The sequence below is a fragment of the Lipotes vexillifer genome, unplaced genomic scaffold (assembly GCF_000442215.2).
Source record: "Lipotes vexillifer unplaced genomic scaffold, Lipotes_vexillifer_v1.1 scaffold1653, whole genome shotgun sequence".
In the NCBI taxonomy this organism is placed as follows: domain Eukaryota; kingdom Metazoa; phylum Chordata; class Mammalia; order Artiodactyla; family Lipotidae; genus Lipotes; species Lipotes vexillifer.
This window is the reverse complement of record NW_006790988.1, coordinates 144,542-169,301: the sequence shown is the minus strand read 5'-3', so window position 1 is coordinate 169,301 and position 24,760 is coordinate 144,542. Positions and strand designations below refer to the sequence as shown.

General features: G+C 38.8%; 1 protein-coding gene and 1 pseudogene across 1 annotated transcript in view; one reads left to right on the top strand and one right to left on the bottom strand.

Moving 5' to 3' along the window:
* The window catches only part of C1QTNF7 (C1q and TNF related 7), a 135,468-nt gene that overhangs the window by 86,525 nt on the left and 24,183 nt on the right, over nt 1–24,760 (bottom strand). The gene's annotated exons all lie outside the window — the stretch shown is intronic.
* LOC103088048 (peroxiredoxin-1 pseudogene) lies at nt 23,707–24,302 on the top strand (annotated as a pseudogene).

Sequence of the window (24,760 nt, the reverse complement as noted above, 5' to 3'; positions counted from 1 at the left end):
GGCTGTATGCCATGGCTAGCCGGGAGGGAGTCCGGAAAAAGGCTGGACCTGCCTAAGAGGCAGAGACCATTGTTTCAGGGTGCACAAGGAGATGGGATTCAGAGCACCACCTAAACGAGTTCCAGAGACGGGCGCGAGATGCAGCTATCAGCACGGACCCCAGAGACGGGCATGAAACACTAAGGCTGCTGCTACAGCCACCAAGAGGCCTGTGTGCAAGCACAGGTCACTATCCACACCTCCTCTCCTGGGAGCTTGTGCAGCCCACCACTGCCAGTGTCCTGTGATCCAGGGACAACTTCCCCGGAGGACACACGGTGTGCCTCAGGCTGTTGTAATGTCACGCTGGCCTCTGCTGCTGCAGGCTCGCCTCTCATTCCGTACCCCTCCCTCCCCCTGGCCTGAGTAAGCCAGAACCCCCAAATCAACTGTTCCTTTAATCCCGTCCTGTCTGGGCGGGGGAGCAGAAGCCCTCAGGCAACCTACACCCAGAGGCGGGGCCAAATCCAAAGTTGAACCCTGGCAGCTGTGTGAACAAAGAAGAGAAAGGGAAATCTCTCCATGCAGCCTCAGGAAGAGTGGATTAAATCCCCACAATCAATTTGATGTACCCTGCATCTGTGGAATAACTGAATAGACAAAGAATCAACCCAAAATTGAGGTGGTGGACTTTGGGAGCAACTATAGGCTTGGGGTTTTCTGTATGCAACTGACTAGTTTCTGATCTATATTTATCTTAGTTTAGTTTTTAGTGCTTGTTATCCTTGGTGGATTTGTTTTTTGGTTTGGTTGCTCTCTTCTTTCTTTCTTTTTTTAAAACTACTTTTATTTTTTAATAACATTTAAAATTTTTTATTTAAAAAACTTTATTTTATGTTATTTTTTTCTTTCTTTCACTCTTTTTTTCTCCCTTTTTTTCTGAGCTGTGTGGCTGACAGGGTCTTGGTGCTCTGGCCGGATGTCAGCCCTGTGTCTCTGAGGTGGGAGAGCCGAGTTTAGGATATAGGTCAACCAGAGACCTCCCAGCTCCATGTAATATCACACAGCGAAAGTTCTCCCAGAGGTCTCCACCTCAAGGCTAAGACCCAGCTCCACTCAATGACCAACAAGCTACAGTGCTGGACACCCTATGCCAAACAAGTAGCAAGACAGGAACACAACCCCGCACATTAGCAGAGAGACTGCCTAAAATCAAAATAAGGTCACAGACACAGCAAAACACACCACTGGATGTGGTCCTGCCCACCAGAAAGAAAAGATCCAGCCTCATCCAACAGGCACCAGTTGCCTCTACCAGGAAGCCTACACAACCCACTTAACCAAATGTACACACTGGGGGCAGACACCAAAAAAACTGGGACATATGAACCTGCAGCCTGTGAAAAGGAGACCCAAAAACACAGTAAGTTAAGCAAAATGAGAAGACAGAGAAACACAGCAGATGAAGGAGCAAGGTAAAAACCCACCAGGACAAGAGGAAATAGGCAGTCTACCTGAAAAAGAATTCAGAGTAATGATAGTAAAGATGATCCAAAATCTTGGAAATAGAAAGGAGAAAATACAAGAAACGTTTAACAAGGACCTAGAAGAACTAAAGAGCAAACAAACAATGAAGAACAATAAAATAAATGAAATTAAAAATTCTCTAGAAGGAATCAATGTCAGAATAACTGAGGGAGAAGAAAGGATAAGTGAGCTGGAAGCTAAAATATTGGAAATAACTACCACAGAGCGGAATAAGGAAAAAAGAACGAAAAGAATTGAAGACAGTCTCAGAGACCTCTGGGACATTAAACACATGAATGTTTGAATTATAGGGGTCCGAGAAAAAAAAAGGGACTGAGAAAATATTTGAAGAGATTATAGTTGAAAATTTCTGAATATGGGAAAGGAAATAGTCAATCAAGTCAAGGAAGCACAGAGAGTCCCATACGGGATAAGTACAAGGAGAAACATGCCAAGACACATATTAATCAAACTATCAAAAACTAAACACACACACAAAATATTAAAAGCAGCAAGGGAAAAACAACAAATACCATACAAGGGAATCCCCATAAGGTTAACAGCTGATCTTTCAGCAGAAACTCTGCAAGCCAGAAGGGAGTGGCAAGACATATTTAAAGTGATGAAAAGGAAAAACCTGCAACCAAGATTACTCTACCCAGCAAGGATCACATTCAGATTCCATGGAGAAATTAAAACCCTTACAGACAAATGAAAACCAAGAGAATTTAACACCACCGAACCAGCTTTACAACAAATGGTAAAGGAACTTCTCTAGGCAGGAAACACAAGAGAAGGAAAAGACAGGCAATAAGAAAACCAAAATAATTAAGAAAATGGTAATAAGAACATACATATCGATATTTACCTTAAATGTAGATGGATTAAATGCTCCAACCAAAAGACATAGACTGGCTGAATGGATACAGAAACAAGACCTGTATATATACTGTCTACAAGAGACCCACTTCAGACCTAGGGACACATCCAGACTGAAAGTGGGGGGATGGAAAAAGATATTCCATGCAAATGGAAAACAAAAGAAAGCTGAAGTAGCAATTCTCATATCAGAAAAAATAGACTTTAAAATAAAGACTATTACAAGATACAAAGAACACTACATAATGATCAAGGGATCAATCCAAGAAGAAGATATAACAATTGTAAATATTTCTGCACCCAACATGTGAGCACCTCAATACATAAGGCAAATGTTAACAGCCATAAATGTGGAAATTGACAGTAAAACAATCATAGTAGGGGACTTTAACACCCCACTTTCACCAATGGACAGATCATCCAAAATGAAAATAAATAAGGAAACACAAGCTTTAAATGATACATTAATATGAACTTAATTGATAATTATAGGACATTCCATCCAGAAACAACAGAATATACTTTCTGTTCAAGTGCTCATGGAACATTCTCCAGGATAGATCTTATCTTGGGTCACAAATCAAGCCTTGGGAAATTTAAGAAAACTGAAATGGTATCAAGTATTTGTTCTGACCAAAATGTTATGAAACTAGATATGAACTACAGGAAAAAAGCTGTAAAAAATACAAACACATGATGGCTAAACAATACAGTACTTAATAACCAAGAGATCACTGAAGAAATCGAAGAGGAAATAAAAAAATACCTAGAAACAAATGACAATGAAAACACGATGACCCAAAACCTATGGGATGCAGCAAAAGCAGTTCTAAGCAGGAACTTTATAGCAATACAATCCTACCTCAAGAAACAAGTAGCATCTCAAGTAAAAACCCTAAACTTACAGCTAAAACAATTAGAGAAAGAAGAACAACCCCCACCCCAAAGTTAGCAGAGGAAAGAAATCATAAACACAAGATCAGAAATAAATGAAAAAGAAATGAAGGAAACAATAGCAAAGATCAATAAAACTAAAAGATGGTTCTTTGAGAAGATAAGCAAAACTGATAAACCTTTAGCCAGACTCATCAAGAAAAAAAGGGAGAAGACTCAAATCAACAGAATTAGAAATGAAAAAGGAGGAGTAACAACTGAACCTGCAGAAGTACAAAGGATCATGAGAGATTACTACCAGCAACTGTATTCCAATAAAATGGACAACCTGGAAGAAATGGAAAATTTCTTAGAAAAGCAGAACCTTCTGTGACTGAACCAGGAAGAAATGGAAAATATAAACAGACCAATCACAAGCACTGAAATTGAAACTGTGATTAAAAGTCTTCCAACAAACAGAAGCCGAGGACAAGATGCCTTCACAGGTGAATTTTATCAAACATTTAGAGAAGAGCTAACACCTATCTTACTCAAACTCTTCCAGAATATAGCAGAGGGAGGAGCACTCCCAAACTCATTCTATCAGGCCACCAACACCTTGATACCAAAACCAGACAAAGATGTCACAAAAAAAAGAAAACTACAGGCCAATATCACTGATGAATATAGGTGCAAAAATCCTCAACAAAATACTAGCAAACAGAGTCCAGCAGCACATTAAAAGGATCATACAGCATGATCAAGTTGGGTTTATCCCAGGAATTGCAAGGATTCTTCAACACACGCAAATCAATTTGATAAACCATATTAACAAATTGAAGGAGAAACACCATAAGATAATCTCAATAGATGCAGAAGAAGTTTTTGACAAAATTCAACACCCATTTACGATAAAAATCCTCCAGAAAGTAGGTATAGAAGGAACTTACGTCAACATAATAAAGGCCATATATGTCAAACCCACAGCAAACATCATTCTCAATGGTGAAAAACTGAAAACTTTTCCTGTAAGATCAGGAATAAGACAAGGTTGCCCACTCTCACCACCATTATTTTACATAGTTTTGGAATTTTTAGCCACAGCAATCAGAGAAGAAAAATAAATAAAAGAATCCAAATTGGAAAAGAAGTACTAAAACTGTCACTGTTTGCAGATGACATGATAGTATACATAGAGAATCCTAAAGATGCTACCAGAAAACTAGTAGAGCCAACCAATGAATTTGATATAGTAGCAGGATATAAAATTAATGCACAGAAATCTCTGGCATTCCTATACACTAATGATGAAAAATCTAAAAGAGAAATTAATGAAACACCCCCATTTACCACTGCAACAAAATGAAAATAATACCTAGGAATAAGCCTACCTAAGAGAGAAAAGAACTGTATGCAGAAAACTATAAGACACTGATGAAAGAAATTAAAGAGGATACAAACAGATGGAGAGATATACCATGTTCTTGGATTGGAAGAATCAGCATTGTGAAAATGACTCTACTACCCAAAGAAATCTACAGAATCAGTGCAATCCCTATCAAACTACCAAAGTCATTTTTCACAGAACTAGAACAAAAAATTTCACAATTTGTATAGAAACACAAAAGACCCTGAATAACCAAAGCAATCTGGAGAAAGAAAAACAGAGCTGGAGGAATCAGGCTCCCTGACTTCAGACTATACTACAAAGCTACAGTAATCAAGAAAGTATGGTACTGGCATAAAAGCAGAAATATAGATAAATGGAACAAGATAGAAAGCCCAGAGATAAACGCACGCACATATGGTCACCTTATTTTTGATAAAGGAGGCAAGAATATACAATGGAGAAAAGACAACCTCTTCAATAAGTGGTGTTAGGAAAACTGGACAGCTACATGTAAAGAATGAAATTAGAACACTCCCTAACACCATACACAATAATAAACCCAAAATGGATTAAAGACATAAATGTAAGGCCAGACACTATAAAACTCTTGGAGGAAAACACAGACAGAACACACTATGACATGAATCACAGCAAGATCCTTTTTGACCCACCTCCTAGAGAAATGGAAACAAGAACAAAAATAAAGAAATGGGACCTAATGAAACTTAAAGTCTTTTGCACAGCAAAGGAAAACATAAATAAGATGAAAAGACAACCCTCAGAATGGGAGAAAATGTTTGCAAATGAAGCAACTGACAGAGGATTAATCTCAAAAATTTACAAGCAGCTCATGTAACTCAGTATCAAAAAAACAAACAACCCAATCCAAAAATGAGCAGAAGACCTAAATAAACATTTATCCGAAGAAGATATACATATTGCCAACAAACACATGAAAGAATGCTCAACATCACTAATCATTAGAGAAATGCAAATCAAAACTATAATGAGTTATCACCTCACACCAGTCAGAATGCCCATCATCAAAAAAATCTACAAATAATAAATGTTGGAGAGGTGTGGAGAAAAGGGAACCCTCTTGCACTGTTGGTGGGAATGTAAACTGATACAGCCACTTTACAGAACAGTATGGAGGTTCCTTAAAAAACTAAAAATAGAACTACCATATGACCCAGAAATCCTACTACTGGGCATATACCCTGAGAAAACATAATTGAAAAAGAGTCATGTACCAAAATGTTCACTGCAGCTCTATTTACAATAGCCAGGACTTGGAAGCAACCTAAGTGTCCATTGACAGATGAGTGGATAAAGAAGATGTGGCACATATACACAATGGACTATTACTCAGCCATAAAAAGAAACAAAATTGAGTTATTTGTGGTGAGGTGGATGAACCTAGAGTCTGTCATACAGAATGAAGTAACTCAGAAAGACAAAAACAAATACCATATGCTAACACATATATATGGAATCTAAAAAAAAAAAAAAAGGTTCTGAAGAACCTAGGGGCAGCACAGGAATAAAGACACAGACGTAGAGAATGGCCTTGAGGACACAGAGTGGGGGAAGGGTAAGCTGGGACGAAGTGAGAGAGTGGCATTGACATATACACACCACCAAATGCAAAATAGATAGCTAGTGGGAAGCAGCCACATAGCACAGGGAGATCAGCTCAGTGCTTTGTGATCACCTAGAGAGGTGGGAAAGGGAGGGTGGGAGGGAGACCCAAGAGGGAGGAGATATGGGGATATATGTATTTATATAGCTGATTCACTTTGTTATAAAGCAAAAACTAACACACCGTTGTAAAGCAATTATTCTCCAATAAAGATGTTAAAAGACACAGGTTCTAGAACAATACATTATTTATGAAACTATGCAATCCATTTATAGAATTACTATTAATTCAAACTCGTAGTTTTACCAATGCAGTCTAGATATTTACACACATATATTGCAATGAATGCATTGTCTTTTCCAAAGCTATATGCAGTTATGGGCACATTTATTTAATAAAATAAACAGTAAATAAATCAGCACCTTTAACCAAAAGTAAATTGAGCGCATAGTTTATACTGTTACAAGGAAATCTCCACAAGACAGTAAGAGCTTTAATGTTTTCTTTTCCCTCTATTTAAAGCCTACAAAACAAAGGAAAAACCTTCAACTTGAATTATGTAATCACTGACTCGATGATCATTCTGTTTTTCAGGGGAGGCGATGGAGCCCCCTCTGTTTGCTCCCACAAGTGTGCACATCAGCCTCTTACTCCTCTTGTTTATGGGTCTATAGCCATGAGAGAGCATATCTGCCAAGTCAAGGGCTGTTTTCAAAACTAACCCAAGCAAAGCCGATTCTGACTTTTGCTTTCTCTCTTCTGTTGCACATGAGCTGCCCCCAGAGGAGATGTTTCATTGAGAAAGTCCAGGTCAGTAAACACCCCCAAACCTCAGCGAAGAACAGAGAAAGAGTAAGACCAGCGTGAGCCAAATGACTCATCTCTGGGAGGAAAAAAAGACTGAAGAGGTTCATTTCAATCAGGAGAGAGGAATCTTTACTTACATCGCTTGCAAGACCTTCCAACAGTTTGAGTCTTTGAACTCTACTGCACACAGATGTGGAGCTTTCACTTGAAATCCCCCTCCCTTTGGCAGTGAGGAGGACTCATAGCTCTTTGGGGCTTCAGAGTGATAAGTAATTTCCTGATTCATTTCCAAAGCATCCTCCCAGGCTTCGAGCAGAGGCAGGGGGAGAGGAACCAGCCAGGCCCATGCTGTGCGGAGATGTCACGGCCTACACAGACCTCCCAATGGTTCGATCGAGCCTGAAAGAAGGGTTTGTGAACCTCACAAGCAAAAATAAATCTCCTCCTCTATCAGTTGACTCAGCCCCCGAATCACACTTGAGAAACAGCACAGAGAGTCTAGACAATATTTGCTCTAAAAGTGTAAAATTCAAGTTGAATGGCATCTTATATTTCTTGCTGGGGGAAATCGGGGGCACCTTTGATGGGTCTTCAGGGCAGGTTGTGATTGTTTTCTCATGAGCCACTTTAAAGAATGTTCTTAGAGACCAGGCCATCCAGCCCCTTCAGTTTACAGAGGAAGAAGATCAAGATGAAGGGCGACAGGCCTTGACCAGGATCACACAGGCTGTGAGGGGAAGAATTGGAACCAAAAGGCCTCCTGGCAGTCAAACCAGAACTCTGTCCCCTACAGGTAGGTGGAGACAGGCACAAAATTTTGAGGTCTGGTGTTTGATCTTTAGGACACATGTCACTGGATACTTCTGTCCTTAATTCTTCTGTGTCTCAGTTTACCCAGCTGCAAAATGGGAATCCTAATAATAGCTCTCCTTGTTTGGTCATACAATATGATGATCTCTATGAATAAGCATCATCAAGGATGAAAGCAATTACACTATATGATGGACTTTTATCAACCTGGCCCAAATTACACGCTTCTCTTCTCCTTTCCATTCTCATGTTCCACCAACATTATTTTCTGTGCTAGAAGAAGCCATCAAGTGACCTTGGGGGAAAAGGAAAATATTGGTTGGAAAATGGTAAGGGGCATGGAGAAAATTTTGACCTTGGAAAACCAGGTCAAGATCAGATGACTAGGTAGAGCAAGGCTTGACATTTGCTATGGAAAGGACACCGGGTCTGGAATCAGAAAATCAAGGCTTGGCCACTCTGCCTCTAACACTTACCAGCAAAGGGAGCCCCATTTAAATATTCCAAACCACAGTGTCATCTCTGGAGACATGATCCCTGTCCTGCTGTGCTCACCTACTTTTGCTGTGGTGAAATTCAAATGAGGTCTTCATTGAGATGGTGCTTTTCAGCCTGTGTAGGCTTTGAAATTGGAAAGCAGTGTTTGCCAGCACTCAGCACAGCACTTCACACAGAACACATTGTTGATGGGGTGGTGCAACTATCACTTCCCATTTCATCTGTGGCATTGGCTCACAGCCCTTAGTGTCTGAGATCCTGGGTCCTTGGCCTTTTGTTCTTCTCCTTTTAAGGAGTATATTTCACCTTTCTTCCCTGTCATCCCAGTTCTTGGCACTTGTCTCCCCATGCTGGCCACTACTGGTTTTCTTAGAGTTTAAGTGTCCTTCCATTTCTCATGCAACAGTAAGAATAAAAACAAGGAGAAAACATTTTGCTCAATCACATGGAAAACATCTGAAGTCTTGACGCAGACTGGATCTTTGTTTTGGAAGTCATTACAACCAAACACCAAATGAATCAAGGTCAGCTTCATTTTTTAAAATGCTCAAGCCCCAAACCAGCTCATGTTTAGTTATTCCACCACTTCCTATGCCCTTTCATAAATCTATTCTTTAAATGTCACTGCAGTTAATATTTTCACTTGATCATCTATAAGAGCAATTTTCTAAGTGAGCCTCATTTTAGTTGGCTTGGGCTGCCATAACAAATTATCATAGACTGGTGGCTTCAAAAACAGAAATGTATCTTCTCACAGTTCTGGAGGCTGGAAACCTGAGATCAAGGAACCAGCATGGTCCGGTTCTGAGAAGAGCCCTTTCCCTGGTTTGTAGACTGCCTCTTGCTGTGTCTGCTCACAATGGAGAGAAGGAGAGATCTTTTTCTCTCTTCCTCTTTTTATAAGGCCACAGTCCTTTTGGATCAGGGCCTCACCCTTATGACCTCATTTAACCTTAATTACTTCCTAAAGATCCTATCTCTAGATTCATTCACATTGGGGGTCAGGGTCTCAACATATGAATTTTTGAGGGGACACAAATTTGGTCCATAGTGAACCTGGAGAAAGTGAGAGAAGAGAACATTTATTGAGCCCTTACTGGGCATAAGGTCCTGCTTGTTTCTTTTCTCAGTCAATCCTCACAACAACTATGATAGTCGGTATTTCCCTTTCTAAGGTCACAAAGCCAGTAAGGGGCCGTGTCCAAATGTAAACTGTGGTAACCAAAGCTCTGCTCTTTCCATGACACATTCTGCCTCCACCTCTTTTTCTCTCCTTGATTCTGAGCCAGGAACCTCTATTTCTCTTTCATGCTAATTCCCAGCTCAATTGCCTTGAGGCAGGACATTGTTACCCACAGCACTTTGAGAAGGCAAAGGGGGTAGAGGGAACTTTGTGGTTTCCCTTGGGGTCCCCACTGAGTTTAGTCTGACAGCTGTGGAGAGCCTGCCCAGAATGTTCTCTCCCTGCTTTCTTCTCAGCCTCCTTTATGTTGATACATTTTTCTCATCATTTCAAGCTCAACTTGTGTTCCTTTCTCAGGGAAGATTTCTTTGACCTGCTCCTCACCTACCTTAGCTCTCCCTTGCTCTCTCTTACATATTATCCTATACTTCCCCTTCATAATTTCTTTCCTTTGGTAAAACTTCATGAATGTTTCTTCACAGTTGTAGTAGTTGTTACAATAGCTATAATTCTTCTAAGATAATCTGCATAATGTTTGTCTTTCTACTGGTTTGTAAACTCCCTGAGGGCAGGGATGTTTTTCCCACTGAAATATCTGCAGCAATTAGACCACTAACAGGAGGACCTACAGGGAAGGAAGGGAGGGGTAGGAAAAGGTGAACCAAGGAAAATAAATAGTAGAAAGAGGCTAACAGATTCCTTTACAGTCATGTGACTGGCACATATATGCCTGAGAGAGAGCTCCATCTAATTGGAACCTTTATTAAGTCTTCTGCATACCACCAATTTTATTCTTCTCCTTGTTATTTTGCATGGGGGTTCTAAGTTTGACTGATCAAGGATGGAATTCTTAGACTAAGGAGGTGTAGATGAGGAACAGATCTTGTGTCACACCTGCTGGCCTGCTTGTCCACCTCTGGACTCCTGCAAGGGCAGCACAGCCTGGCTCTTTGCACGATGGGGATGCCTGTTCATATCCCATCAGACTCAGTCTCTTTCAGGAAAGAAAGGAAGTAAGACCTTGGTGGGACAGGGTATGAAGAGGTATAGGGCCTGCCAGGAGGAATTTATTACCAGGGATAGACATTCTCAGCTAAAGAAACCACATGCACGAAGACATGAAAAGATGGTGTTTTTTCTTCAGAGAACTACAAGGAGCACACTTTTGTTGGTGGCTGGCAAGGAAATGTGATACTATAAATAAAAGAGTTAGATAAATATTTTGTGTTTTCATTATTATCTATTTCTCAGCATTGTTTGGTGGGTCAGTGAGAGAGTTCACGTGGAATTGTTTTAAAAACTGGAAAAATCCTATGAAAACTTGCTTATTATAAATTATTTTATATGAAATACAAAGAGATACCAAGGAATTATGCTGGGAAACTGAATTATTTAAGAATTTCTTTTATTTATAAACTGAAAATTTTGTCTAATTTCCTTCTTCTAATCCCCTTTTCAAAGACTAGATTATAAATTTATAGTATCTGTTAAATATCAGTGAGCTGGGGTATATGTTTTCAACTTGGGATCATCCATCCCTGGACCTTTCTACTCCCTCTCTTACAGACCAGGGAGTTGGAGCCTGGAACGACATTTCCCAGAATCCCTTGCAGTCAGGGTCCCTGATCAGAGCCAGCCAAGGAGGGCACTCACAGGGATGTGAAAGGCAGAAAGGACTAAGGACATTCTTTGGTGGCAGTTGCAGGCAGTGTGAAGACAGTCAACTGATGCAAGGTTTACATTCTTTGGTGGCAGTTGCAGGCAGTGTGAAGACAGTCAACTGATGCAAGGTTTACAGGAGCTTCTATGTGAGATCCTGTAATCACACATTAGTGTGGCTTCCTAGCAATCCTGCACTTCTGGGTTTCCAGCAAAACAGTATGTTCTTTCTTCAATTGTTGGTTCTATAGCTCCCTTTTAAAAAAAGCTTTTATTTAGAAATAATTATACATGAATCAACTAGTGTATATAATATACTAATATAATATATAATATTATTATACTTAATATATAATAATAATTTATAATTATAATTTTAATTCAGAGGAAGTTGAAAAATTGCATAAAAACCAAATAAAACAAAAACTAGCCTCCCTCGAGGGTGACATCTTACATCACTGTAATAGGAGATCAAAACTGGAAATTGGCATCAGTGCAGTAGTATTAAATAGACTACAAGACTTACTCAGATTTTAGCAGTTTTTGCATGGATTCCTTTACGTGTTGTATAGGTCAATGAAATTTGATCCTACGTATAGATTCTCTATAGTTCTTTCAATGATTGTTTAAGGTTTTGATTCTCATCTTGAATCCCTACCTAGAGTGATTTTACCTAACTGAATTCTGACTGGTATGATGGATAATTTCCTGGTGTTATCTCATATTTAAAGCCTTGTAGTTAAGTTTTGTTTCTTACATTTATTTACTCAATTAACATATTGCTCATTGGGGTACCACCTCATACAGGTCAGAATGGCCATCATTAAAATGTCTACAAATAACAAATGCTGGAGAGGGTGTGGAGAAAAGGGAACTCTCTTACCCTCTTGGTGGGAATGTAAGTTGGTGCAGCCACTGTGGGAAACAGTATGGAGGTTCCTCAGAAAACTAAAAATAGAATTACCATATGATCCAGCAATACCACTCCTGGGCATATATCCAGACAAAACTATAATTCAAAAAGATACATGCACCTCTATGTTCACAGAAACACTATTCACAATAGCCAAGACATGGAAACAACCTAAATGTCCATCGACAGATGAATGGATAAAGAAGATGTGGTACATATATACAATGGAATACTAATCAGCTATAAAAACGAATGAAATAATGCCATTTGCAGCCACATAGATGCCAACTAGAGATTACCATACTAAGTGAAGTAAGTCAGAAAGAGAAAGAAATATACCATATGATATCACTTATATGTGGAATCTAAAATATGATACAAATGAACCTACCTATGAAACAGAAACAGGGTCATGGATATAGAGAACAGACTGTTGTTGTCAAGGGGGAGGGGGCTGGGGGGAGAGATGGAATGGAAGGTTGGGGTTAGCAGATGTAAACTTTTATATATAGAATGGATAAACAACAAGGTCCTACTGTATAGCACAGAGAACTATATTCAATATCCTATGATAAACCATAATGGAAAAGAATATATATATATGTATAACTGAATCACTTTGCTGTACAGCAGAAATTAACACAACATTGTAAATCAATGTATACTTCAATAAAAAAATGAAAAAAAAATTATTGCTCATTGATACTTTTTTCCATCTGTTTTTTTTACCCATTTTACCCATTGTCTTTACCCATTGTCTTTGCCCAGGGCATTGTCACATTACATCATTTACTGCAACAGATTTTTAGCTATTTCTTGGGCTTTTAATTGCTATATTCTCAAAGTCATCCTTATCATAGTGGATCAAAAATACAATACTATTTTAATCATTCCTAAATAATGGTAAAATAATTTACATGTGATGACACAGGAAACAAAAAATTAGAGGTATAGGAATTGGATTGGATGAAGCAAAGTTATTATTATTGACAGATAATACAATTGTGCACCTAAACAATGCAAACATGTTTTAAAAGGCTACTAGAAATTACATATCTTCAATATGGCTGCCAGAGTAAAAAAAAGAATACACTAAAAGTAGCTTTCCTATATTCCCAAAATAATCACATATAGAATAGAATGTTTAAAAAATTATCAAAAATCCTTGTGATAGCAAAATGAGGCTGGCTTCTCTGCAGAGGAAGGGGAGATCAGCCTCTCCCTAACTCTGGGCTGTGTTTTCTCACTTGGGCACTTAATCAGCTTAACTTGTGCAATGAGACACACAAAATCTTGGTAAAATATATTATTTTCCCTTCAGATTCTTACCTCTGATTCAATAACTACAAGTGATACAAATCTGGTCTTGGCGAAGCCAGTTTAGCAACAAACACTATAACACTGTATGTCTCTAAGGAGCTAGATACATTTCCTCCCAAAGTGCCCTAGTCTGCAGAGATGCCCTCTGGCTTCAAGTTAAATTAAAAAAAAAATTGTTTCCCATAATGCATTGAAATGACTTGAAACCACTTATTTCAGAACTTAATCTTTGCATTACATTCCACATTTAATTGGCTTTCCCAGAATAAATGAACTGTCTGCCCTACAGGACTATGCAAGCCTTCATTCTTTCTACTAATGAACTAAGAAGAAATCCTTACTAACATTTGTTAATTGCTGGCACTGTTCACTGATTATTTCTAGGCATTGTCTTAATTAATCCTCACACTCATATGGATAGAAAATTAAAGTCACTTATCCAAAATCTCGAGGCTACCAAAATGTAAAACCAAGATAAGAATCAGGTAGTGAGGCTCCAAGCATTTTCAATGCCACCAGAGTATACTGCTTTTCTTGTGGGTGACAATACTTTTCTTCCCACAAAAGTTTAAAAATCATTAGAGTCTGAGAGTCAGCCTGGGTTCTCAGGACACTGCTATGCATGAGCCCTAATGAACTGCATTGGCTACATCATCGTAGTCTAAAAAAGTAAATTTGTGGGAAAATGTTATGTAAATAAATGGTACAAGTGGTACTAGGTATTGACAAAAATTGTGAAATTGACATGAATGCTGTTATTTGGAAAACCCAAAGGTAGTGGAAGTCCAAAGTATGTGACTCTGACTTGTGGATGGAACCCCCGTCATGAGGGAGCATTTGAATTTGCCTCCAAAGTGGAGTTAATTCTTTAGAAATTCAGCACTTTAATAACGGCAACAAAATTCTCATCCCTCACCAAAGTATAATTCAGAAGGCTCTGTTTTCCTCAAGATAATTCTCCTTCAAAGACTAGACATCGCTTTCTTTCTAATTTTATTTTAAGATTTTGATTGAAAACATTCAAATGCAGGCCTGGCTTCAAAGCATAGTTTGTAACCAAGAAGGAATTCTTGGTTTACATTGCTTAATTAATGATAATATTGATTTAAAAGAAGAAAGAGTTCCCAAATCTTAGCAATTTCCATTAGTAGTAGATGCAACCCCTATGTAAACAGTTAAACCAAAATGTCCCTTGAAAGAATTCAATCTAAAGTTCTTCCAGTCTCCAGTCTACTCATTTCACAATCATCACCATCTTCTTTGCTTTGCTTTTTTTCCCCCCAATTTTTTCATTCTTCATGCTCAGCATCATGACCATGCTGGCTCAGCAAGCCCACAGTAATTGCACATACACTTCTTGTCCTAATCAACAGTGAAATTTCCACTTACTTGGTGGATTAACCACTATAAATGTATTTAGTGAGGCTGGTGTGTTTTAGTCAGACAACACATAACAGCTCCTTTGAAGATCACAAACAAATCTAAATCACATGTTATTTGAAAGGTGAATATGTTGCCAAACAAGAAAGGAAAAGAAAAAGAAGAAAACAAGAGAGAGAAGGAAGATGGGAAGGAAGGAAAGTATGAAAGGAAAGAGGAAAAAGGAGAAAGAAAAACACTGAAATGAAAACAAAGAAACCAGAGGGGGAATGCAAAGCAAAGGAGCAGATCATGTAACTCTAAATAAAACACATAGTCTATGCATTTTTCCATGGGACCATCTATAGAAATAGTATTTCCCTACTATTTTGTTGGTTTTGGGTGTACCATAGCACGTCATTCTTCTATTAATGCAACAAACTAATAAACCAACCTAACAAGACCTCAACTGCAGTTAAGATTTACACTTACAAGTGCTATCTTTGATCAGGGTGACCAGCTGTCCTGGTTTGCCTGGGAATGAGGTGATTTCCCAACGTGGGACTTTCAGTTTTAAAACAGGGATACATTAGATAAACCAGGAAGGTTTGCATGGGACTGAGGAATTTTCCAGGGTGTGAGACTTATACATTGTTAACACCAAGAAAATCCTGGGCAAACTGAGAAAAGTTGTTCACTTTGTCTTATGTCCTTTGACTACAGTGTAGGAAACTGTTCAGCTAATTTTAGCACATCTGTGTGCCAGGATCTGTAATAAGTGTTGTACATACTGTAGTGGACAATTTTTTCCCTTCCTGTCTAATACCCCGGTATTCTTCGGGTACTACTTCACTATCTTTTGTGGCTCTAATCAGGCTCTCATGCATAATGCCCTTCACTCCCGCCTTCTCCCTGGAGGTGAAAAAATCAACCAGGCTGGACCAAGCCTAGTAGTTGGCACCTGACACAATGGAAACAGTGATTAGTTGAGGGCTGAACATGTAACACAAGAAAAACAGCCTTTGGGAGAGAGCAGTCCCTTTCACTTCTGGTGAAGACTATCATTGGTCACCCTGTCCACCATACATGACAAATTCAACAGACACAGAAGGAAGTAGGGCAGCAGAGAGAGAGAGAGAGTGAGGATACAGTGCATTATCTGAGCCCCTGGATCCTGCCATGCATGAAGTTGGCACCATTCCTAGATTGCCCAGTTACATGAGTTAGTGCATTCTCTCCCCCTTTAAAAACATTCTAGCTTTATCGATGTATAACTGACAAATAAAATGGAAAGATATTTGAAGTGTACATTGTGGTGATTTGATATATATTCCCTTTTCCTAAAGCTACTTTGAGTCAGGTGCCTATCACGTGCAAGAGTAGAGTTGTGACTCGTAGGCATTCATGGACTTAGTCTTCTAATCTGGACTCAGTCCTGTGAAACAGGTACAGGCTGAACCATATGAAATCACCAATATTTGACTTCTCTTGACTTCAAATATGGAAATTTCACTTGGTTCAACTTAAGTATTATTTCCATTTTACAGGTGAGGAAAAACTCAGTGGTGGTAAGTAGTATGCCTAGTGTTGCACATTTATTAGATAGCAGACCTGGAATCAAATCCAGGTCTGTTTGATTCTTAGTACACAAATACATTTCCAGTTGTTTATGCTGCCTGACAAAAAGAAATCTCTTGAGAGCTGCCTTTTGCTATCTAACAAATGCCTTGAAAAGACAGTAGGTTATGAATTATACCCTATGTATGAAGCTGTATATGGTGCCAAACACCTTCTTATTGCTTCCAAAATTCCAGTTTCACTGGATGTTTTATGAAGAGAGGTCTGATACATAAGTGTGTCAAGCAAGATGGAAACCCCATTCAACACTGGTGTGAATTTACATTTTGGTAGGGATAAACCTCCAGGCGACCACATATCAGATTTCCAAATTTACTCCAGCTTTGGTTTTCACTGACAATCAAGAGATTCAATTTTTGACAAAGGAGAGGCTCTTTACCCATTCTGCTCTCTGTACAGGGATTGTTTAATTGTTTCCCATAACTCAAGCTTAATGCATTTATAATGCAGTTGTGTCAGTGAGATAAGCATTCTGGGTATTTTCTTTTATCATTGGCATCCCATGCACTTGCCAACTGATGCAACAGAATGATGCTTGCTTGGAAAACATTTCCTTCCATGGTGGTGCTCTACATGCTCTAAAAACCTCAGAGTAGGATTTAGAGAAGTTCCTGTGTCATTTTTTTTTAGCATTTTTTATATGTGAGGCTATTATAATTCAGGATTGTCTATTGATTTTAACAAATGGTCGAGAAAAGAGTCTTGTTACAGCATGGATGTTATTCCAAAGTAAATATCTTTGGCATTATCTGCTGAGCATTTCTTTTGCATGAATTTCCCTCCCTCACTAACTGGTGTCAGGCTATAGTCATCAGCTATTGCAGCTATAATGCTGCAGCATGATAAAAAATCTCTAAAACAAGCATTTCTTTTCTCTCATCATGGTAGGTCTGAAACTTGTCCAAGATCACACACCTGGTAAATGATGAAGCTGAGATTCATTTGTTCAGTGGATATCATTGAGCTCCTACTAAGTGCCAAGCAAAAGAAGATGCTGATAAAAACCAAACAAAAGGCTACTTATGTCTTAGCTGATGACATTGCAAGTGAAAACAATATCATTACAGCTCTGGAGAGAAAATCAAAAATAGAGAATATATCATGCAGGAAAAATTTGACATGATCTAACAAAGTCAGCAGTGCTGTGTTTGTCAGAGGTTGGGGATATGGACACACTGGCCAGACCAGTAGCTATAGTTAGATCATAACAAGATCAATTAGACAATGCAGATATAAAGGCACTCCAAGGGGAAGCTGGTACTGTATTTCTAATTTCCTTTGTGAGAGAGGACAAAGAAAAGGGAAATATTTAAAACCATTTTTGAGTGTCTATTCTGTGTCAGGAATTTCACATGAGAAAAATCCACATGGAGGTCTTCTGAGAAAAATGCATTTCACATTTCACATCTCTCTGGATATCATTTTCTTTAGTTCTAATGCAAGGATAGTGTTCTTTCTTTTTCAGCATTGTTTTAGTTTGTGTCTAGCACATTGAAGGACCACAGTGAATGGTAGTCTTCTTGGCAGACTCTGTTAGTTGCTTCTCAATGCCAATTTTGATATTCTTTCTTACTAACAGAGGTCTAATCTGTTTGGGGGCAGCAATGGCACCTGGTAAATACCCATCTTCCCAGACTCCCTGTGGTCACTGAAGGTCATGTGACCCACTCAGTAGAGACAAAAATATGTAAACAGAGGTTGATGGAAGATGTTGCTGGGAAACTTCCAAAAGGGGAAAGACAGCTGGTGTCACCTGTTCAGATTTTGTTCTTTGTATTTTGCCTTCATGTGGAAGACAGTTATGACACTGATGTAGACTCGACATCTTGTGATCCTGCTAAAGAGAGTCATATACCAAGATGGAAAAGCAGAAAGGTAGAAGGATGGTCTGGTCTCTGATGACCTTGTGGAGCCATTGTACCAACCCTTAACTGCAAACCTCCAAACTCACTTCTTTTTAGGTGAGAACCACAAGCCCCTATTTAGCCAGGACACTGAAGTTGAGTTTCTGCTATAATACATGAAGTCAGACATTCTTGATTGGCACAGCTCTGCTTCACCTTCCCACCCTGTTCTCAATATGGACTATTTTCAGATTTGTGTATAATACTTCATGGTTGCAAAAGATTTGGCCTCTTTTTTGAACAAACTTTCTGGAATAGTTCATTTTTCTTTCTAAATGCGGCATTATTTGGCTGCAGTATAAGAAAATGCTGCTTGAAAGAAAACACCAATTAAACATGTCTTTTTTTTTAAACCAGTCATCCAATACACAATCATGATAGCCTACAGAAACAGCTCCAAGCTGGCTGAATGACTGTGCTGAGCTTGATTTTGCCAACCATGGCAACATAAGAGAAAACAAAAATCAGAGCTTAAAATAAAAGAGGACATCCAATGGAAAGTGATGCAAGCAAGGAATTCATAAGGCTTCTTTTAAGGCTTGCAGTCCTTAATCCTATAACTTCAGCAGTGAAATTTGCTAGAAGAAAAGCAAATAATTTCAGGGCAGAGAATCCAGCTTCAAATCCCCACTGAATCACTTACCAGCTGCAGGATTTGGGGCAAGCCTTTTCATTGGTCTAGGCTTTAGTTTTCCATACTGCAAAATTATGATGATAACGATAACAACAACAACATCAGACCTACTTAAAGAGTTGATATCAAAGTAAGGTGATGTATGTGAAAGGGATCTGTATGTACTAAAATATTACACAAGCTTTCATTGTTATTGAGAGGTGAAAATACACGTCATGTATGAAATAGCACTGTTTGTCTAGTGGCTTTCTAGCACGGATGCATGGTCTAGAGGTGTGAAACTGAGATGCTAAAGGATATGTGGACTGTAAATTCTCTGTTGAAGATGATCACTGAAGGTCTTGAATGGTTATAATTAAATGTTTCTGCAAACGTAGGCATCAGACATTAATGGCGGTGGGGAAAAAAGGAAGAAAATGATAATTTTTTTGAGCACTTATGGCACTTTGGTGTTTTACATATATGATCTCCTATAATTAATTGGAGGTGTGAAACTGCATCCACAAATCCTCCAAGGACAGAGCTTTTACATTTTTGTAAGTGGAGTTATCCTGGATGCAAAGTTGGTGGGATGACATGGCTAAGGCAGAGGATTGAGGAACGATGACTCAGATAGGTAAGTCTGGGTCTGGATCAGGCTGAGGGGAAAGGTCTGGGATCTGAAGTTAGATTATTAATCACTCACGGAAGGATGAGAGCCTCCTTAACCTTGGATTAAGCCCTTTTATCTGGAGGAGAAGAAGGGAAAATAATTTCTAACCATTAAGATGGGGTCTATCAGCTCTCCATACTTACACCTCTTAGGTAATAATGAGTGCAAACATTTTGCTGTGTGGCTGGCACTGTGCTGAATACTTTAAATTATTAAGTCACTTATCTTCACAACAACCCTGTGAGGTAGGTACTATGATTATCCCTCTCTATTCCTCTATTTTCCAGATGAGAAAACTGAGGAATAGAGAGTTTAAGTGACTTGCCCCAAATCACCCAGTTGGATTGGAATTGAGGTAGCCTGGCTCCAGGGCCCTGCATTTCATGATGATGTTATTTTACCTCTTAAGGGGATAAATAAAGCAGAACATATGTCAGACAGCTGGGCTGTGAATCTTGAGGACTCATTTCCTTAAGAAAGTCCAAAGAGTTCATATGTTTTCTTGGTGAAATAAAGGCTGAAGAATTGCCCAGAGATCCTTTTGGCTTTTCAGTGAATTAAAATGTAACCCTCTACTCATATACAGCAAAGTTTCTCCTTATTCTAATGTGAGATTTAGGAATTTGGGAAGACATCTGGAATTTATTTATGCCATTTGGGTTTTGAAATTCAATATTAACTTCTTATAATGAGAGAGAAGAAGTCAGAGTGGGCCAGATTAGCGAAATCTGACACACAGGACATAGATTGGCGAACTTGGCTTTACTCTCTGGCTAAAATATCTCTCCAAATACCCTGGACCATTCCTCTCCAAAAGAAAAAACACATTTTTGAAATCATTTTGACCTTCTGTATATATGTCAATGGAATAGGCTGTATTTCAGGGTTTTCTTTCTCTTCCAGATAACTTTGTAAATGCTCAAGTGACTCACTTGCCCATGTTAAGATTAAATATGGCACCAAGATAATTAGAAAAGTATCAGGTTGACTGTGTCAGTTTTTCATTCTGATCCTGGGGAGGCAGGATGGGTTTCGGAGTTAGGCAGCCAAGGCTGGTTTTGCCAGTTGTGTAATTTCTGGATAATCTCCCCAAACCAGTTTCTAAACCTAGAGGATATCTCAAGCAGAAGATGTGAGGTGCAAAGCATGGATAAAAACTGGGAATATTTCAGATGGTTCATTATGACCAAAGTGGAAACTACTTGTGAGGCCAGTTACGTGATGGAACCTAAGAGGTAAGATCATAAGAAGTCTTGTGTCCCAAGCCAGGTGTTTGGACTCTTTCCTGAAAGCAATAGGGAACTTCCAAAGGGTTGTTTTAATTGTAATCTTTTAAAACACTGAACAGAATTGTGTTTTTTAAATTATGAATGTAATAGCTTATTGTAGAAAAAAATAGATAAAGAAGAAGGGAAACACTTTGAACTAAACTTCGAGAGTTTTGTTAACCTCTTGGGAATGTTTTCCTTTCTTATAGATGGATGTTTTACTAAAATGTAATCAGATTGTAACCACTCTTTTATAATTTTCTTTTCAATTACAATTTTATAAATACCTATGTAAGTCAATGTAGATTTGTTCACATTGTCATTTTAATAGCTGTATTGATGTGCCATAATTTCTTTAATATTGTTCTATTCTTGGGTGTTTCCACATGTTGGGATAATAAAGATCCCTGTAATGAACATCTAAACTAAATTTTATTTATTTTTTGTGGGTTTTTAATTTTGGCCGTGCCACGCCACTTGCGGGATCTTACTTCCCCGACCAGGAATTGAACCTGAGCCGTTGGCAATGAAAGCATGGAGTCCTAACCATTGGACTGCCAGGGAATTCCCTGTAACTAAATTATAGCACATGTTCATAATAATTTCCTTAGTATAAACTTTAAGACATGGAAGGATGTACTTATTTTAAAGAGTGTCACATATATTGCCAAGGTACTCCTCAGTAAAATTGTTTATTGATACCTTAACCAGCAGAATTTGAGGTTACTCATTTCATTCTAGAGCCTAAGCAGGACATGGCAGTTAATTTCTGATAAATTAGAAACAATGTTCCAAGAAAGCAACAAAGATGGTGAAATTAGAGTAATTATGAGGGATGGGGATTTCGAATGTGGAAAATTGCCAACATGAAAGAGGGAACTGGTAGCATCTTCAGATATTTGAGAGACCACCATGTGGAAGGAGGCTTGACCCTGTTCTGGGTAATTCTCAAGGACAGAGCTAGTATCAATTAGTAGAAGTCCCAGGAAGAGAGTCTGCCTTAATAGGAGGAAGTTTTATTTTTTAATCAATTTCATGCTAAAATATGCAAATGGCTGATGTAGTATCTTGGTAAGATGTCTCAGGGATAATTCCAGTTGTTGTCTGTGTCCTTTCAAGGAAAAAAACCAATTCTACAATGCAACATTTTATCTTTTTCAACATCCATGATGTCCTCTGTGCTAGTTAATACTTACACATCTTAAAAATAAATTGAGTTGATAGAAATTGACCAGAGTCCTACCAGGCTGAGTTTAAATGCAAATGTTAAGTGTGTGAATAACTTTTAGATACAGTCAATACTCATTATTTGTGAATTCTGTATTTGCAAATTTGCCTACTTGCTGAAATGTATTTGCAACCCCCAAATCAATACTCATAGTGCTTTCCTGGTCATTTGCGGATATGCACAGAACAGCAAAAATATGAGTCACCTGACATGCATGTTCCCAGCTGAGGTCCACCAAGACTATGGTTTACTTTCTTCTTTCAGCTTTCATACTATAAACAAGTATCCGTTTCACAGTCTATGTACTGTCATGTTTTTTGCATTTTTTGGTTTTTGTTGGTGATTTTGCTGTTTAAATTGGTCCCCAAGCGGAGAAGTGCTGTCTAGTGTTCCTAAGTGCACAAGAAGGCTGTGATGTGCCTTATGGAGAAAATATGTGTGTTAGATAAGCATCATTCAGGCATGAGTTACATTTCTGTTGCCTGCATTCAATGCTAATGAATCAACAATATATATTAAAGTGTCTTTAAGCAGAAACACATGTAACACAAGGGTATGTGTAGGTCAACTGCTGAAAATGCTGTCACCAGAAACTTCCAGGAACCTAACTTTGTATTTCCCCTAGGAGAAATGAATTTGCTAATTCAGCCTTTGGAATGACCTTAAATAGGACATAGCTACTGTGAACAGCAAGAATTGACTATATGTGTTCTTAAAACACTGATGGACTCCTTTTGCTCACAGAACCCAACTCTCAAATGCCTTGTCACTCACCCCAATCCCAAAGCCCTGATTATTCAGAGGATATCTGGCTTTCCAAGTGGAGTACTTGAGGCTTTTCAGTGAGCCAGACCATGCTATTACACCTGTCAGACCTTGATGGAGGGGGCCAAACCTAGCCAAGTCAGAGGACAGGGACAGCCCAAGTCTAGTGACATTGCCTTTTTCTGTGATGAGTTATTTAAATATAGTCTGTCCTCTAATAGTTAGGACCTGTGTTTTCCTCCTATTTAATCTCCCTTAACATAGACCACAGTTTCAAGTGACATGAAAATCTTTCTGGATGGGGAGTAGCAGTGAACCTTAACGAGCCTTAAAAATAACTGTTGTGAAAAGACCAAAACTCTAATTTGAAAAGATACACGTACCCCAATGTTCACTGCAGCACTATTTACAATAGCCAAGACATGAAAGCAACCTAAGTGTCCATCAACAGATGCATGTATAAAGAAGATGTGGTATATATATATATGATGGAATATTCCTCAGCCATAAAAAAGAATGAAATAATGCCATTTGCAGCAACATGGATGGAACTAGAGATTATCATACTAAGTGAGGTAAGTCTGACAGAGAAAGACAAATATCATATGATATCACTTATATGTGGAATCTAAAAAACTGATACAAATGAACTTATTTACAAAACAGAAACAGACTCACAGACACAGAAAATGACTTTATGGTTACCAAAGAGGAAAGGGGGCATGTCTCCTTCCTGACTGTCCTCTGTGGTTTGTCTGTGAGAACTGCTGATAGCAATATGTCTTCAGGAAATGCCAAAATTGGGCACCATACCCCTTGTTTAAAGCAACTGCTGTAATGCCAGATGGTCAGTTCAAAGATATCAGCCTATATGACTACAAAGGAAAATATGTTGTGTTCTTCTTTTACCCTCTTGACTCCACCTTTGTGTGCCCCATGGAGATCATTGCTTTCAGTGATAGGCCAGAATAACTTAAGAAACTCAACTGCCAAGTGATTGGTGCTTCTGTAGATTCTCACTTCTGTCACCTGGCATGGATCAACACACCCAAGAAACAAGGAGGACTGGGACCCATGAACATTCCCTTGATATCAGACCCCAAGCGCATCATTGCTCAGGACTATGGGGTCTTAAAGGCCAATGAAGGCATCTCATTCATGCCTTTTTATTATTGATGATAAAAGGTATCCTTCGACAGATTACCATACATGACCTTCCTGTTGGCCATTCTGTGGATGAGACACAGACTAGTTCAGGCCTTCTAGTTTATTGACAAACATGGGGAAGTATGTCCAGCTGGCTGCAAGCCTGGCAGTGATACCATCAAGCCTGATGTCCAGAAGAGCAAAGAATATTTCTCTAAGCAGATGTGAGCACTGGACCATTTTAGGGCCAGGCTGCAGTAGGTGGCCATGAGAACAAAACTATTGTCTTTTGTACTATTGTCATGCTTAAAACACAGACCTTACACTCAGCCCAGATGTGGTGTGGGACAGGACAGGCCTTTCCTGCAGGGGTTGGGGAGGCCAGCCTTTTTTCCTCTGGAGGGAATGGCCTGAGCTGTATTATGGGACCCGCAAACTGATGTGTGTAGGTGTAGGGTATCACTTTTGGTCTTTTGTAGTTTTATTAAACTTGAGCTGAGACCTTGTTGATTCTTCATTTTAGGGGGGCATTAGCCTTTGAGTGTAAGAGGAATTTACTATTTGCTTTCCCTCTTTAGGGGAAAATGAGGTGTGAGAGCTGCCTCAGAATCAGAAAATTATATTGAGGGGAAATGCAAGTAGATACAGGGAATGGACCTGAAGCAAGGTGTTTCATTTCACCGTAT